The sequence below is a fragment of the Argiope bruennichi genome, chromosome 4, assembly GCF_947563725.1.
Source record: "Argiope bruennichi chromosome 4, qqArgBrue1.1, whole genome shotgun sequence".
Classification (NCBI taxonomy): domain Eukaryota; kingdom Metazoa; phylum Arthropoda; class Arachnida; order Araneae; family Araneidae; genus Argiope; species Argiope bruennichi.
In genome coordinates, this window is record NC_079154.1 from 27,173,146 (window position 1) to 27,187,303 (window position 14,158).

Consider the following 14,158-nt stretch of genomic DNA (forward strand, 5'->3'; position numbering starts at 1 on the left):
TTAATCACCACTCACAAAGTTACATGGATATTTCATTAGTGATAAATAAACTGGCGGAAGTGATCTTTCAAAGCTTTCTCGCATACTCTTTAATAAACTTGTCATGCCAGCGAACTCATTACATGTCGTTGGCGTGCAATAGTTACGAAATATAAACTTTTGGCGTGAATGTAGCAATTTTATTGAATCTATAGTCTGATCCTTGACAATTAATCCCTGGCATGCTTTACTATATTAAAAAATCGAATTTGTATTTCAGACACTCTGTTTTCAACTGATTGACAAAAATTTTACATTAAATTGCACTTGTAGTATCAAATTCCATATGAAATTTGATATATTTAAATTTTTTGAATTATCTCTTTTACTTATGTCTGAAAGACAGACAGTCAATCCTTAGTTAGATATGGCTCAAAATTTGACAGGTTTCTACACTATAGATGTTGAATCTGTGTATCGAATTTTTATCTATTTAGCTCTCTTCATTTTGTAATCATGTTAACTAGTACAGCTGGATAAACAGACCTCCCCTGAACAGAATTTACTCAAAATGTGATAGAAATCTGCAACTTTAGTGTAAAGACTGTATTCTAAATTTCAACCTTCCTTAAAGCGTCATCTGTCACACGCAGATATTTTCCAAAAATGTATTTTTCGAGCTCGTGGCTTTTGAGTTTTTGATAGTTACCATACTTTCTCTATATTACGTATACGAGAAAGTAAAAAATTGATGTTAATTCACGACAATGGGAAAAATGTAAATGTGAACAATATTTAAATGCTATGATTCTATAATTTAAAATGAAAGTTATTTCATTAATTCAACATAATTTATTTTTCATAAAGTACAGACAAAACGATATACATTTTATTTTACAATGAGCACTGTATTAAAACTTCTTTCTTCCATGAGTAGCATGTGTTATGATCCACTTGCTCTTCTCATCGATCCTTTGACGCTGTTTATGTCTGGGATGAGTACGGCAAAATACGAACCAACGACCATCAATACGCTGAAAATAACAATCTTGACATCTTTTTGTCAGTACGTCTTTATCTTTAAATCCTCTAGATTGGATAAAGTGTGGCAATTGAGGCAAAGAACAGATTTGTTCTCGAGTTCTTAAACAAGGTGAATTTAAAATGCTTTGTGTAACACAATATCCTCTTCTGGCTTGCATAATTAAAGGCAATATATTTCTGAAGAATTTTAATTGCAGCATTTTATTTATGGAAAGATCTTCAGCGCATTCCACATCTATCAATCTAAAATTAAAAAGAATATATTCAAAACATATAACCTTAATAATCCTTTATTCAAGCATAATTAAAAAAAATTTAAGAGAATTTCTTAATTCATAATAATCTACCTTAGATGCTTCATTAAACCACAGATAAAAAAAAGAACTTCAAACATTAACTTACATATACTTAAAACGTTATTATAAACAATACTAAAATTTCAGCACTATTTATTTTTTGATTAATAAATAATAAATGCGATATTTATCTTAAGATGCTCAACTCAGATATCAAACTAATTTTTAGATGAAATTAATCTATGCTTTCAAAAATGCCATCAGTGGAAAAAAATATGAACTTTTTCATTACATTGTACCAAAATGTTTTAATGAAATTAATATGTTACATTAGTACGACAATAATCTTCATTTCTTTAAACTCTCTAAGAATCAGTAACCTTAAAAATGTTGATGGCGAATTATGGAAGATTTCCTTATTTATATCCGAAGGAAATATATCTTTATTTAAATATGAAATTTTATAAAATGGATCTCTCTTTCTTTTTCAAGTTTTCTTCATTGTAAAATACAATTAATTTAATTTGATGTCAACATATGTAGAATATATATATATATATATTTACCCAATTCATCTATAAGAAAATATTTCATCTTTACTCATCTGAATTGGAAAAAAAAAAAAAAAAAGTTAGATTATTGATTGGGACTCAATAATTTCATTCAAACATTTCAACAATAAAAACATTACTTGAGAGCCAATAAAAATAAAGGGTACTTAATAATATTTCTTACAATTTAAATGTAGATAGCATTTTTTGTATTAGCTATCAGAAGTAATATTTTCTGTTTTTTTCCCCCAATTTAAAAAAAATCGCCAGGCACCTAATCTCTACTTCATCATTTTACATGTATACTTAAAAAAAGACAATATATTATTATAACAAAATTTCGTAATCGGCAATAGATCCGCTCTATATATCTATAGCGGAATAAAGATGTATTTATTTATTATTATTTATTTTTTTGCTTAAAATTACGGATAACAGAAATATTATTGCTTCATCTGAATCCTATATGCAGCAGAAAATAAAATAAAAATCTATTAATTAATGACAATATAAGGATGTGCGGGGAATCAGTTGTTCATTATTTTCAATACCATTTGGAATTACAAAGAACAAAACTCTTGCAATCATAATATATATATATTCTAAAAACTGCAAAATGATTTGGAATCCAAACAATTGATCAATGACAAAAACCCAAGTCTTTCTGAGTCAATGGAAGAACAATCTTCATTTCTTTTATTGGGATAAAAAGATAATAATAATAATTTAAAAAAAACCCCAAGAAATAAAAGTATATATATTATATTATAACTATTTAGAATAAATATTTTTTTATTGTCAGTAGCTCAGAATAACATATATAATAAAAACATTTCAAATGAAATTTTGTTTTAGTCACAATTTCTTTTCCTATTCCAAATAACATTTTTTTTTTTTTTAGTTCTGTAGTCCCATTGACATAGAAAATAAATTTAAAAAAACAAACAATAATAATAAAACAGAAAATATTGACCTTCTTCATTATCTTTTCCCAGCTACATTTATATATGTACCAAAAATAGTTTTTTTAAATTAAATAAATAAGAATTCTCTAAATTTTAGGCTCATAATTAACTACAGGTTTAATTGGATCACTTAATTGAATTTGGGGCTTTGAAAACACTAATATTGTGTGCTTTTTTAGAAAAGTATCTATTCATTTTGCTACTTTAATAATTCAGAAAGTAATTTTTACTTGAAAAATTCAATCAAATTTTTCAAATAAATCCACTGACTTAAGTTTCTTTTTGTTTATCTTACCTTTTCCTATATATAAATATATTTGGGTAATAAAATCCTCCCCTCTCCCAGGCTTATAGAACATTTTAGTTTTTAAAATAGAGTTAGAAGTGGAGGGAGGAGATGACAAGATGCCACAAACTCTAATAAAATTCAGTTAAAATAGATTTAACAACTTTTTGACTTTTATAGTTACCTCTGAAAATCTGATATACAACTAAAACTGTGAAATACTAAACTAACTGAATGAAAATTTGCATTTTCACAAAATATGCCCTTTCAGTAGACAACTGATGCAAAATGCATACACACAAAAACCCCTTTATATTTATCAAACAAAATACTAAATTTAAAAATAATACAACAAGAAGGATGCAAGCATGCTAAGAGGGGAATAATAATAAAAAAAAGATTTTAATAAATATAACTTTTATTATATATATAAGATTAATTAAAAACCTTCTTTATCTATTGACTGTTAAGTGTTTGAATTAACATTATAGCTACTATTTGTTTCAGTATTCTGAGACGACCACTTTGCGACAATTCTATCTCATTAAGGAGAGAGACGTGAAAAGATGAGCGCAATTCCGGAATTTGTCATTCTTTGACCTTGATTTTTGACCAATTAAGATACCTTTTTGTTCAATTTTTTTCCACATGTATGTGAATATTGTGTCCTTTCTAACCATATTATTTTAATTCAGTCTCTGAGTAATCCAAGTTTATTTTATTGTTAAATGGAAACATCCCATCCTTTCACCCCTATTTTGATGAATTAAACCCATCCTAATGCACAAAAACACAGAGAGTTTTAGAATCTGTTGTCAAATAATAAATGGCCTATTTCAAGTACACACAGAATTTTTAGTTTCACGTTCTTACAAATGGAATAGGGAAGGTGAAGATTTGGACATTTCATTTTAAAATTAACAAGTCTATGTAAATTCTCTAACAAGAATTTGTCAAATTTTCAAAGAAATGTTGGGTATTTAACTAAGCATCTTCTGTTAATTGGTAAACATTCAGAAAAGATAAAGTAACTGTTCCAAAAATCAAAAGTTGAAATTTTTTTTTTATTAATTCTATTCTTTATAAAAAAATTAATTTAAAAGCTAAAAATTTGGGGGAAAAAAGCAACATTCTCTCATAGCAAAAACCATTTAATTTGATTATAAAAATATATTCTATTTACATGCAAATTTTTAGTCACCAATTTACAATTAGCTTATTGTAATTTAATTATAAGCATAGCATTTCAAACTTTAAATTGGATGACAATCCTTACATCTGATGATTTGTTTCAATTAATTACTACACTAACAAACAAGTTAAAAATAAATAAAGAGAAAATATTATTTTGTTCTATTATTAATTGTTATATTGTTTATGGAAAAATATTGTCTTCTACACATAACATTGGAATGTATTTTATTTTCTATACAAACAATTGTCTACACACAAAGAGCTTAAATTGTTGTATATTAATGCCTGTTGTAATTCAAATGCCTGGTTTCCAAACCCCTGAAGGATTTCATTACAATCTTCCCAGATTTGCTATGTAAACTTTCTTTGAAACAATGAGAATTTCACATCATAGCAAAATTATTGCAAAAAAGTTGAGTTTAATTTGTGCATAGTGCATTGATTCAAATCAGACCTGAATGAAGTTTTTTTGACTTTGATAAAGTTCTTTTTCTTCATTTTTGTAAACATTTAGATGATGAATGAAACTAATAAAGAAAGTTATAAAAGAACAAAATGAAGGAGATAGGAATATCAAGATTATTTTAAGAAAACTGAAAACAAATTATTTAAATTAAATGATAAAAAAATTGTGAATTAGAAAATTTCAATGCAAAATTATATATATAAGCAAATTTTCTGAATAAAAAACTTAACTTTTGATATCTTCACTTTTAACAATATAGAATAAAAATTATTGTCACTAAAAATGTTTTTTTTATTTAATCAAGATATAAATTTTAATTTGAAGTGCAAATGAAACAACCCAAGTATATTATAATAGGTTAGAGACGATTTCCAGTTAACAACCTGCCTACAGTTATGTAAATAATCATTACATTGATGTGTCTTAGAATTATCAAAAACAAGTAATAGATGTTTAAAAAAATTAAAAACCATAAGTAAACATATAAATAATACACTGAGCTATATTGGGAGGATTATATAAACATTCACACATATTTCAATCTTTATTCCAAAATTGTTCTCTTCAACACCAATGCTCTGACCATTCATGAACATGCTACGCAGAACATCTTGAAACAATCTATTCTTTCTTCCTGAATGCCCTTTTAAAACTTTCTTTAGACGATGCATTTCCTTTTAGATTTTATAATGGCAAACAGGATGGCTGAGATACATGTTTTAATAATAATGGTAACCAGTCGAAATGATATTAAAATCAAAAATTTTCATGTGTTTCTGATTCAAAAGAGAAATCATGTCAACAAGCCTGTAGGTGTTGCCAAATCTCATAGCTTAATAATACTACAAAATTTTTAGGAGTCTGCATAAAAGAATAATTTATGCTACTATAGATACTATACTGTACCTTTGCACTACTGAGCCTACTATTCAATTTGATATTTGTACTCATTCAATATATTCTTCATAAAAAACTTGCACATACAGTTTCATGGTCCAAAATTTAATTTTTTTTTCATAAAATCTCAATTTCAAGGTAAAAGAAAGGACTCAAAATTAAACTCTTTTCGATGCTCCTGATAGACCAATATTAGATAAAGGAGGCAATTTAAACTAGTGCAACACTCTTCACATATATACTCCATACAAGTATGGAAATGTTTTGTCCATGTCATGTTTTACAAGCATCAGCGCTACATACAAAATATAATAACTTGGCATTGTTACACCTATGCAAACTGCTCACGAGTTCCAAAAACTCGGGTTTTTCTGATCTTATTATTTTACAAGATTTTTGAATATTTGTATGCAAAAAGAAGCATACAAATATAATTTCAAAAAATTTACTGAAAGTTGATTTTAATTTGCTTTCTTTGCATTATTAATATCTAGCTTCCATATTATAGTTAAATATTACATTCTAGAAATATTCACCATTTCTTGGTCTTTCAAATTTTAAAATATCTTTTGTAAAAAAAAAAAAAAAGCAAATTTCAAAAAACTAAATACATTTTTTGAGCAATGATTATAATCTTAATGTTTTGTTCCCATACTAATTTTTTTAATTATGTAAGCAAAAAACTTTCTTCTAAGAAAATGTTTCATAAAAATATATTATGGGGCAATACATCTGCATCTATTAACTTTTCGATTGCAATTTCGGATATTCTGAGTTCATTGATCAAACTAATGTACAGATATACATACATACAATTTAATTAAGATCTGCTTTTAAAGAAAAATCATTCTCAAATCGTTTAACATAAAAAATAAAGTTTTTCCGTTTAATACTTAAAAAAATGTCAAAAAAGATTATTTTACTAGTTAAATAGACAAATAACTTAACAAAATTGTTTTTCTCCTCGAAAACTTCAATAATAATTTCAAAGTATATTTAATTGAATAGTTTCAAGATGATTTGCTATTTCCATGCAATAAATAACAAAAAAGAATATGAAAATGAGTTAATTAATTTCAGATCAACAACATTCTTTCTTATTATAATGACCACAAATACCATAAAAATAAAAATTACAAACTTTAGATGGTTACCTTTCGGCGAACTTTTGTTTTCAAAACACAGTGATAAGTTACAGTTACCGTTTGTCGAAGAATCAGGTTTTCATTATCTTTTTCTGTCCATCATAATAAAAGATAATCTGCTCATAACTTCACGACCCAAGTATTCTGAAAAGCATAAATAAAGTAGCAAATGAAACATTAATGACTGAATGGAATGAAAAATAAACGTTAAATATATTAATTAAAAATGAATATGTTTCAACGGTAAATATGCATTTCAAATTTTTTTTTTCATTAAACGTTTTGAAAAAAGAAGACAAATATATTTTCATGCCTAAAAATGAATTTATGCATCTCCAGTTTTTACAGGCTAAAACGAGATTTGGTTTATTATAGATAAGATCGAAGAACTTTTATTATCCACAAGATCCATGGGCCTAAGCAAGAAATATTTGGATCAGTCCCTCTTGATTTTAAACTGTGGGTAGATGAAGAAGATAGATAAATAGAGAGGCGCATTACTTCCAAAGCTTCTATATTGTTAGGCATGCAGACTTTTCATCTTGACTTAACACTTTCACAGGCCTGTCAACTTGATAGTTGACGAGAAAGTTTCAAATGCATTTATACACAGAGCGTACGAGTACTTTTGTATAAAAGAATGGTATAAAAGGTACTATGTACTAAAGGTACTAAAGATTAAAAATTTATTGAATTTGAATATTCAAAGAATTATTTAACTATGCATGATAAAGTAAAATAAAATCTAAATTTTGTTTTGCATGAAATATCTTATTCTGTGAAAATTTTCAAGAAATTTATTTCTTTAACTTTCTGGAACGAAAATTTAAAAAGAAATTTCAACTTCAAATTATAGGGCTATAAGAAAATGCCCCTTTTAACTATCTTTGCTGAAAAACTTTAAATGCTTAATGAATCATGCATCTAATAATCTTTTCTAAGTTTATATATAAAATAAAATTATTATTTATTTATTAAGGTTGTAATGCGATGAAAAGAGTAATGTATGATACATAAACACTTCAAATATTTTATTGATCTTTTAATTTAATTAAAACGACGATATACATGTCAACATCGAATATGAGCATTTAATGGTTGATATCCTCCACAGTTACTTTTGTCTAGTGGTTATGTTACGCGGCTACGGATCCTAAAGTCGCGGGTTCTACCCTCGGGTATGCAATCTCCACACAACATTATGGATAAGTATTAAACTTTGGAACTAGTCTATAGAAAGGGAACTACCCAAAATCTACATCCCCCCCCCCTCCTTATACTATACTGTCTTATTGTGTTAACATATGATAAAATCCGGAGAAACAGTTACTTTCTCGTGTATGGAATAAACAAAGAGAAAATACTGTAGTCGTCCAAAAATTCGATCTCGAGATTTTGATGAATGTACAATTTCAGACCTCTCCGAGTTTAGATGAATAAATAAATAAATATTGGAATTATATCAATTTGTGAAAACAATTACCCCAAATCGGAATAAGCTAAATGAATTAAAATTTTATATGCGATCTTTAACAAAAATAAAATTTACTAGATTTTGTGTGGATCTAATGGTAGGGAATTTGCCCGAGATAACTGGAAAATGCAACGATCTAGATTTGTAATATTTGACATGCGATCTATCTTGGAGTAAATTTGTCTTCACTTTGTATTCAATCTTGGATTAAATCTGCTTTCAGGTCAATTATTCATCATGAAGGAAATTTGGTAAATGTTTCTGATATCAAAACTTCGAATCTGTATCCGGTTTGGGCTAAATTATACAGACCAATCACAGAGTTTGTTTCCAAATTACAAAAAAGTTGTTGAAAAAATTATTATGATTTGGTTTATAATTGTTTCAATACATAAAGTCGGCTCATAAAGTTTTTAATAAATCCATTTTCGTCATTAAATTTCAATGTGAGGATTCTCATACCCGTCACGTATTGCTTGAAATTTCGGCTGTCTTACTAGATACAGCAGGAAAATATCTGCTTTTGTTGATAGACAGCTATGCGGCCCTTTAAGCTTTAAAGTGCCTTACAATCAAATCTCCAAAAGCAATTCACAGATTAGATGGCAAAATTCATGTCCAGGGAAAATTAAATCAGAAAATATGCTTGGTGTGGTCTCCAGGATATTAACAGATACTTTGGAATGAAAAGGCGGACGTACTCGCGAAAATGGTCACGGAGTCGCACCCATTGCTGGAGTGGATTGCGTCAGAGGATTTAATTTCTCATTATCAGGAAACCTCAATACAAAAAAAAAAATGAATCACATTTTTAAAAACAGCAAATATCAAGAATCTGTTGGCGAGGTTCCCACCAAGTTTTCCCTTTATCCATGGCTCAAAATTAGAAGAGAAGATATCACAACTGCATATATTTTAATCCCGATGATTATAGCTCCAGCTCTGTTGAATAGATTTGGTCTACATAATTATCCTCACTGAAAAGTCTGTAATCATGAAAATAACATTGAACATATCATCTTGTTTTATTCCAAATACGCAATTCATAGGTCAAACCTTTTTGCAAAACTTAATATCGATCTTCATTCTTGTTCTTCATTCAAAAAGCTGTTTCTAGTAAGCAGTATCTCCGGATTCTCCTACAATCTCTGAAGTTTTTTTAACATTTATTGAATGAACTTTTTTTGGCATTGGGGAAAACGGCCTTTGTTGTCAAAAATCTCATTCTCATCTCATTTCAATCAATAGATGCAGTATCTGTGATTTGAACTCTGAATGTATCTTTACTCGACTTTGCAAACTTTCTACCCTTTTTATTATTCTGAAAGAAAATCAACAGGAGTTGTCTCCCCCAAACTCAATCGCATGCTCATTGATAACGGTTTATCCTAAAGGATGCTTTGGATGACATTAAGTACAGTAGTTACAAAATAATAGCCTTTGGAGTGAATTTTGAATTTTTTCTGAATCCATCCTGTGTTTCTTGGCAAGATTTTTGTCGATTAATTCTTGAGATGCGATCAATAATATCTGAAAATCTAACTTGTGCTTTAAGCGCGTTTTTCCCATCCGATTAGAACAAAAAATTTACACAAACGTACACTTGTAGTCACAAAATCCCACACCAAATTTGATATATTTTAATTTAAATTCATTTTTGTGTTACTGCGTTTATATATTTCTGAGGGTACAGATTGAGAGACGGTCAACTCCTTCTTGGATTCAGTTCAAAATTTGTTTGATGTCAACACTATAGATTTTGGGATTTCTAGGCCCCAAATTCAATTTTATCGAAATGTAAGAAAAATTTCTCTCTTCTCTTGTCATTCCGGGATCTTCTAAATGAAATAGAATCGAGGTATTCCAAGGTGAATTAGATCATATGGACATCGAAATCATTAATCCAAGTGTTATCATTTTTTGTCATCTTTTTTATTTGCAGGACGAGGACACAGGCACAGATAATTAAATACAAAATATTTACATGTATTTTATTTTACGTGCGCGAATTCTTTACACAGCACAAAACCATCTTTGGTTCCATCACACACACTTCATCAATCCAAACTCAAACCTCAACATACATCACTTCATCTATGGGATCATGGGAAATTTTTTCCTGACGTCACCAGCGCGCATGCGCTAAAAGCTTACATGTAATTAGGGTTACGCCAGGAATCCCAACAATAGATGTTAAATCTGTGTACCGAATTTTATCTATCTAGTTCTCTTCGTTTTGTAGTTATCACGTTAATTTATGTTCGAGCAGACGGACAAACAGATTTCTTCAGAACGAATTTTGCTCAAAATTTGATAGAAATCAACAAATTTCGTGTAATAACTGTATACCAAATTTCAGCCATCTAGGTCAAAGTATATCTGAGTTATCTTTGTTGCAGACGGACTTTTTCCAAAAATGTGTTTTTGCAGGTCTGAAACTTGGAGATTCATCCACATCCCAAATTCGAATTTTTCGACGGTTACTATATTTTCTCTATACAACGTATACAAGAAAGTAAAAAGTGCATAAACAATTTTCTATTTTAATCCATTTTAATCTTGTCTATTCTAATCAGATAATTTTTGCATCGTAAAAGTCAAATGCATATTTAGGTATTTTGTGAGCCTAAATAGTGCACATTATAAAGTTTTTCTTTTAACAAATTGGTAAAAATGTTAAAATTACATTTTTAACATGATCGAAATGGCAATAATTCATTTTAGATTAATATATTTTTTTTATTATTTTAGCACGTTTGTGAAAGTATATATATTATTATTTATTTATTATTCTTTATGATTCCTCTTTATCCATGTTTGCGATAATATTATCGGAGCAAATTCTTGGTGCTTATGGATATTTTAATGAAAAGTCGAAAGAAATAAGGCAAATAGTTAACCTGCCCAGTAATATTTGACAAAGTATTTATATTCTTCTCATATTTTATAATCGAGAGAATTTATATTAAAAAAAAATATTCGGAATTAGAAGCATATTTCTGCCCCCCCCCCCGTCTAAGAAAAGCGGCTCTGGTTAGCAGCCTAATATTCTTAATCTGAGTTTAGTTAGTTTAGTTATATTGACGTCTCATTTTAAAGCAACACTACTTTTTTGGGAAGGACCTCTTAATTTTAAACAGCGCTCAGATGAGAAAGAAGGAAGATGCCTGAGCTAGCAGTCCCTCTCCTAACTTCAACACCACACCAGATTCCTAATCCGAGATCTACTACTAGTATATTGGTGACGTACACTATTATATTATATGTACGTATACTAGTATATTACATCAAGAGTTGTTGATGCTTTTGTAATCAAAAGTCTTCAAAACGGCGAAAAAAAAAGTATGATATTGTCACGTAGAATTATAGTATAGAACTCAATGACACACACAAGAGGTAGAGCTAAACCAATTTATTAACTGAACTCAGAACACAGTACCTGACAAATCTTCAGCTTTTATACTAGCAGAGAAAGTTCCAGAACACTCTTCTGGAGACAGTAAGAAAAGTCCAGAACACTTGTCTTGTAAACTAAAGAAATGTCCAGTATCTTCTGGAACATGAAATAAAGGAAAACATAAAATCAAGGAATTAAGTATTTACATATACTATTAATGGCATTGTCTCTAGCGGGATTCGAATCCACGGTCTCTTAATCATGAGACCAGTGCAATGACTATTCAGCCATGTAGAATCGACTGTCTTTCTTCAATGCGGCAATATTACGGGTACCACAAATCTTCGCTATTGATAAGGATTAAGTGCTAAAAATTTATACTATATTTAGAGCATCAAAAACTCTAGCTACAGTGAGAGTCAAAAGAAAGTAAACACCCATGATTGACATAGAAAATATTTTATTTCAAATATATTATTGATTTATAATATAAAGTAGATAAATACAATTACTAATTTATTCATGCAGGATAGAACAACTTATAAACGTTTAATTAAATCAAAATGAAAAAAGAAATAATTCGAATAAAGTAAAAAAGCATCAAATTTCATGCGTGAAAAAAGTAAACATAGAACAGTGATGCAGGCAAAAACAATGAAAGCTGTAATGTTAATATTTTGTCTGCAGTTCTTTAGATTTAATTTCTGTCTTTAATTGCTTAGGCATAGATATGATTAGTTATTTGTCAGCTCGGAATGGATTTTTTTGTCATTTTTCTATGACAATTTGCTTCAACTCTTTCTTATTAGAAATGGTGGCGTACACTTTTCTCAAGATATGCCCATGAATTTTCAGTGGTGTTTAGATCTAGTGACTTTGGAGGATGGTCTAAAGTTTTCACAGCACGATAGAGTAACCATTTTTTCACATTTTTTGATAATCATGAAATAATTATGTGTGTTTACTTTTTTGACGCATGAAATTGGATGATCTTAGGTTCAAGTTGATTTATTTCTTCATGCATATCTAGATAAAACAGTTGGAGTGCTATTTTGAAGCATACATCAAAGAGACTACACCTAAAATTGCATAATCCAAGTCAATTTTCATGGATTTAACGTGCATCAGGCCACTTATGCAACGGATCTTTGGTAAAGTGGGTCTTGAGCTTGCAACAGTCTTATCTGATAACCTATAATTTTCCCACCAAAATAATGGAATGAAATGAAATTTAAACTCAAATTTACATACCTTTAATATCGCAATCCGTTTATTTTTTTTCCGACTTAGTAATTGTTGTTGTTTCTTATGGCACTTGCCATGGACAACCCCGCTGTTACGAAAACAGCAATTTTAAGCCGGTGAGCGCATCTGTTGTTTTTTATAGTAGCTCCAACTACAGCCAAGAGTACGATGCTACTCACGCATCACTCGCTCGCTTGCACAACCCCTTTTTACAGGAGGGCACCTTCACACATCTCACAGATAGAACAGAGGAAGAAAAACCATGCCCGAACCGGGACTCGAACCCAGGACGCCCAGATCACGGGGAAGACGCGCTACCTCTATGCCAGGAAGTCGGCTCGACTTAGTAATAAAATGCAATATCAATAAGACAAAGAATTGCTTCGTTGTCAAACTTATTATCAATCTGCAAATGTAATTAAAATATACTTAATTGTCACCTACAGTTATTTTAAATTTCTTCTTGATTAACTTGTTAGTCAAATTATTGAGATGTATTGCAATTATTAGGAAATAAAAAATGATGTCAATAAACTTAAAAAAATCAGACGATAAGGCATTTTTAATATTTAAAAGGAAAGAACTATCTTTTAAAATTAGTTAAAAATATGCATTGTATTTCTATATGAAAAAAAAAAAAATGTTTCTACTAAAGTATACGTTTTGGTATTGAATAGTTTTTAGCAGACCGACCTTGATACACCTTCGAACTTTATTTAAAAATAATAAAGTCAGAAAAACCTCTAAATCAGCTGCTATCACAAACCATATCATACAATTCAGGTTCGACTGAAGGTTTTTCTTAACTAAAGATTGTTTTAAATTTATACAGAAGAATAACGTCTTCTGTTTGGTTTGGTTTAATTCTCTCTCTATGATAACTCTCTGTTTTGAAGCAACTCTAGGGCTATTTTGGGACGGACATCGTAATTTCGAACAGCAATCAGACGACGAGGGCGGCATCTGTGTGGGCATTTCTCTTCCCCGAGCTTCTGCTCGACACCAATACAAAAATGCTTGGCCTCATCTGATTTAGCGTTCACCAGATTCATTTACAAAGTGTTTGTTTTTGTAAAACCAAATATGGAACTTAGAACTCTCTTGTCTCGAAGCCGAGACCATACTATAAGATAACCTTGGCCACCATTGCATCGAATCAATAATCAACCAACCAAATTTGATTTAAGAAAAAGGTAACACAATGTCACTAGCTCATTCT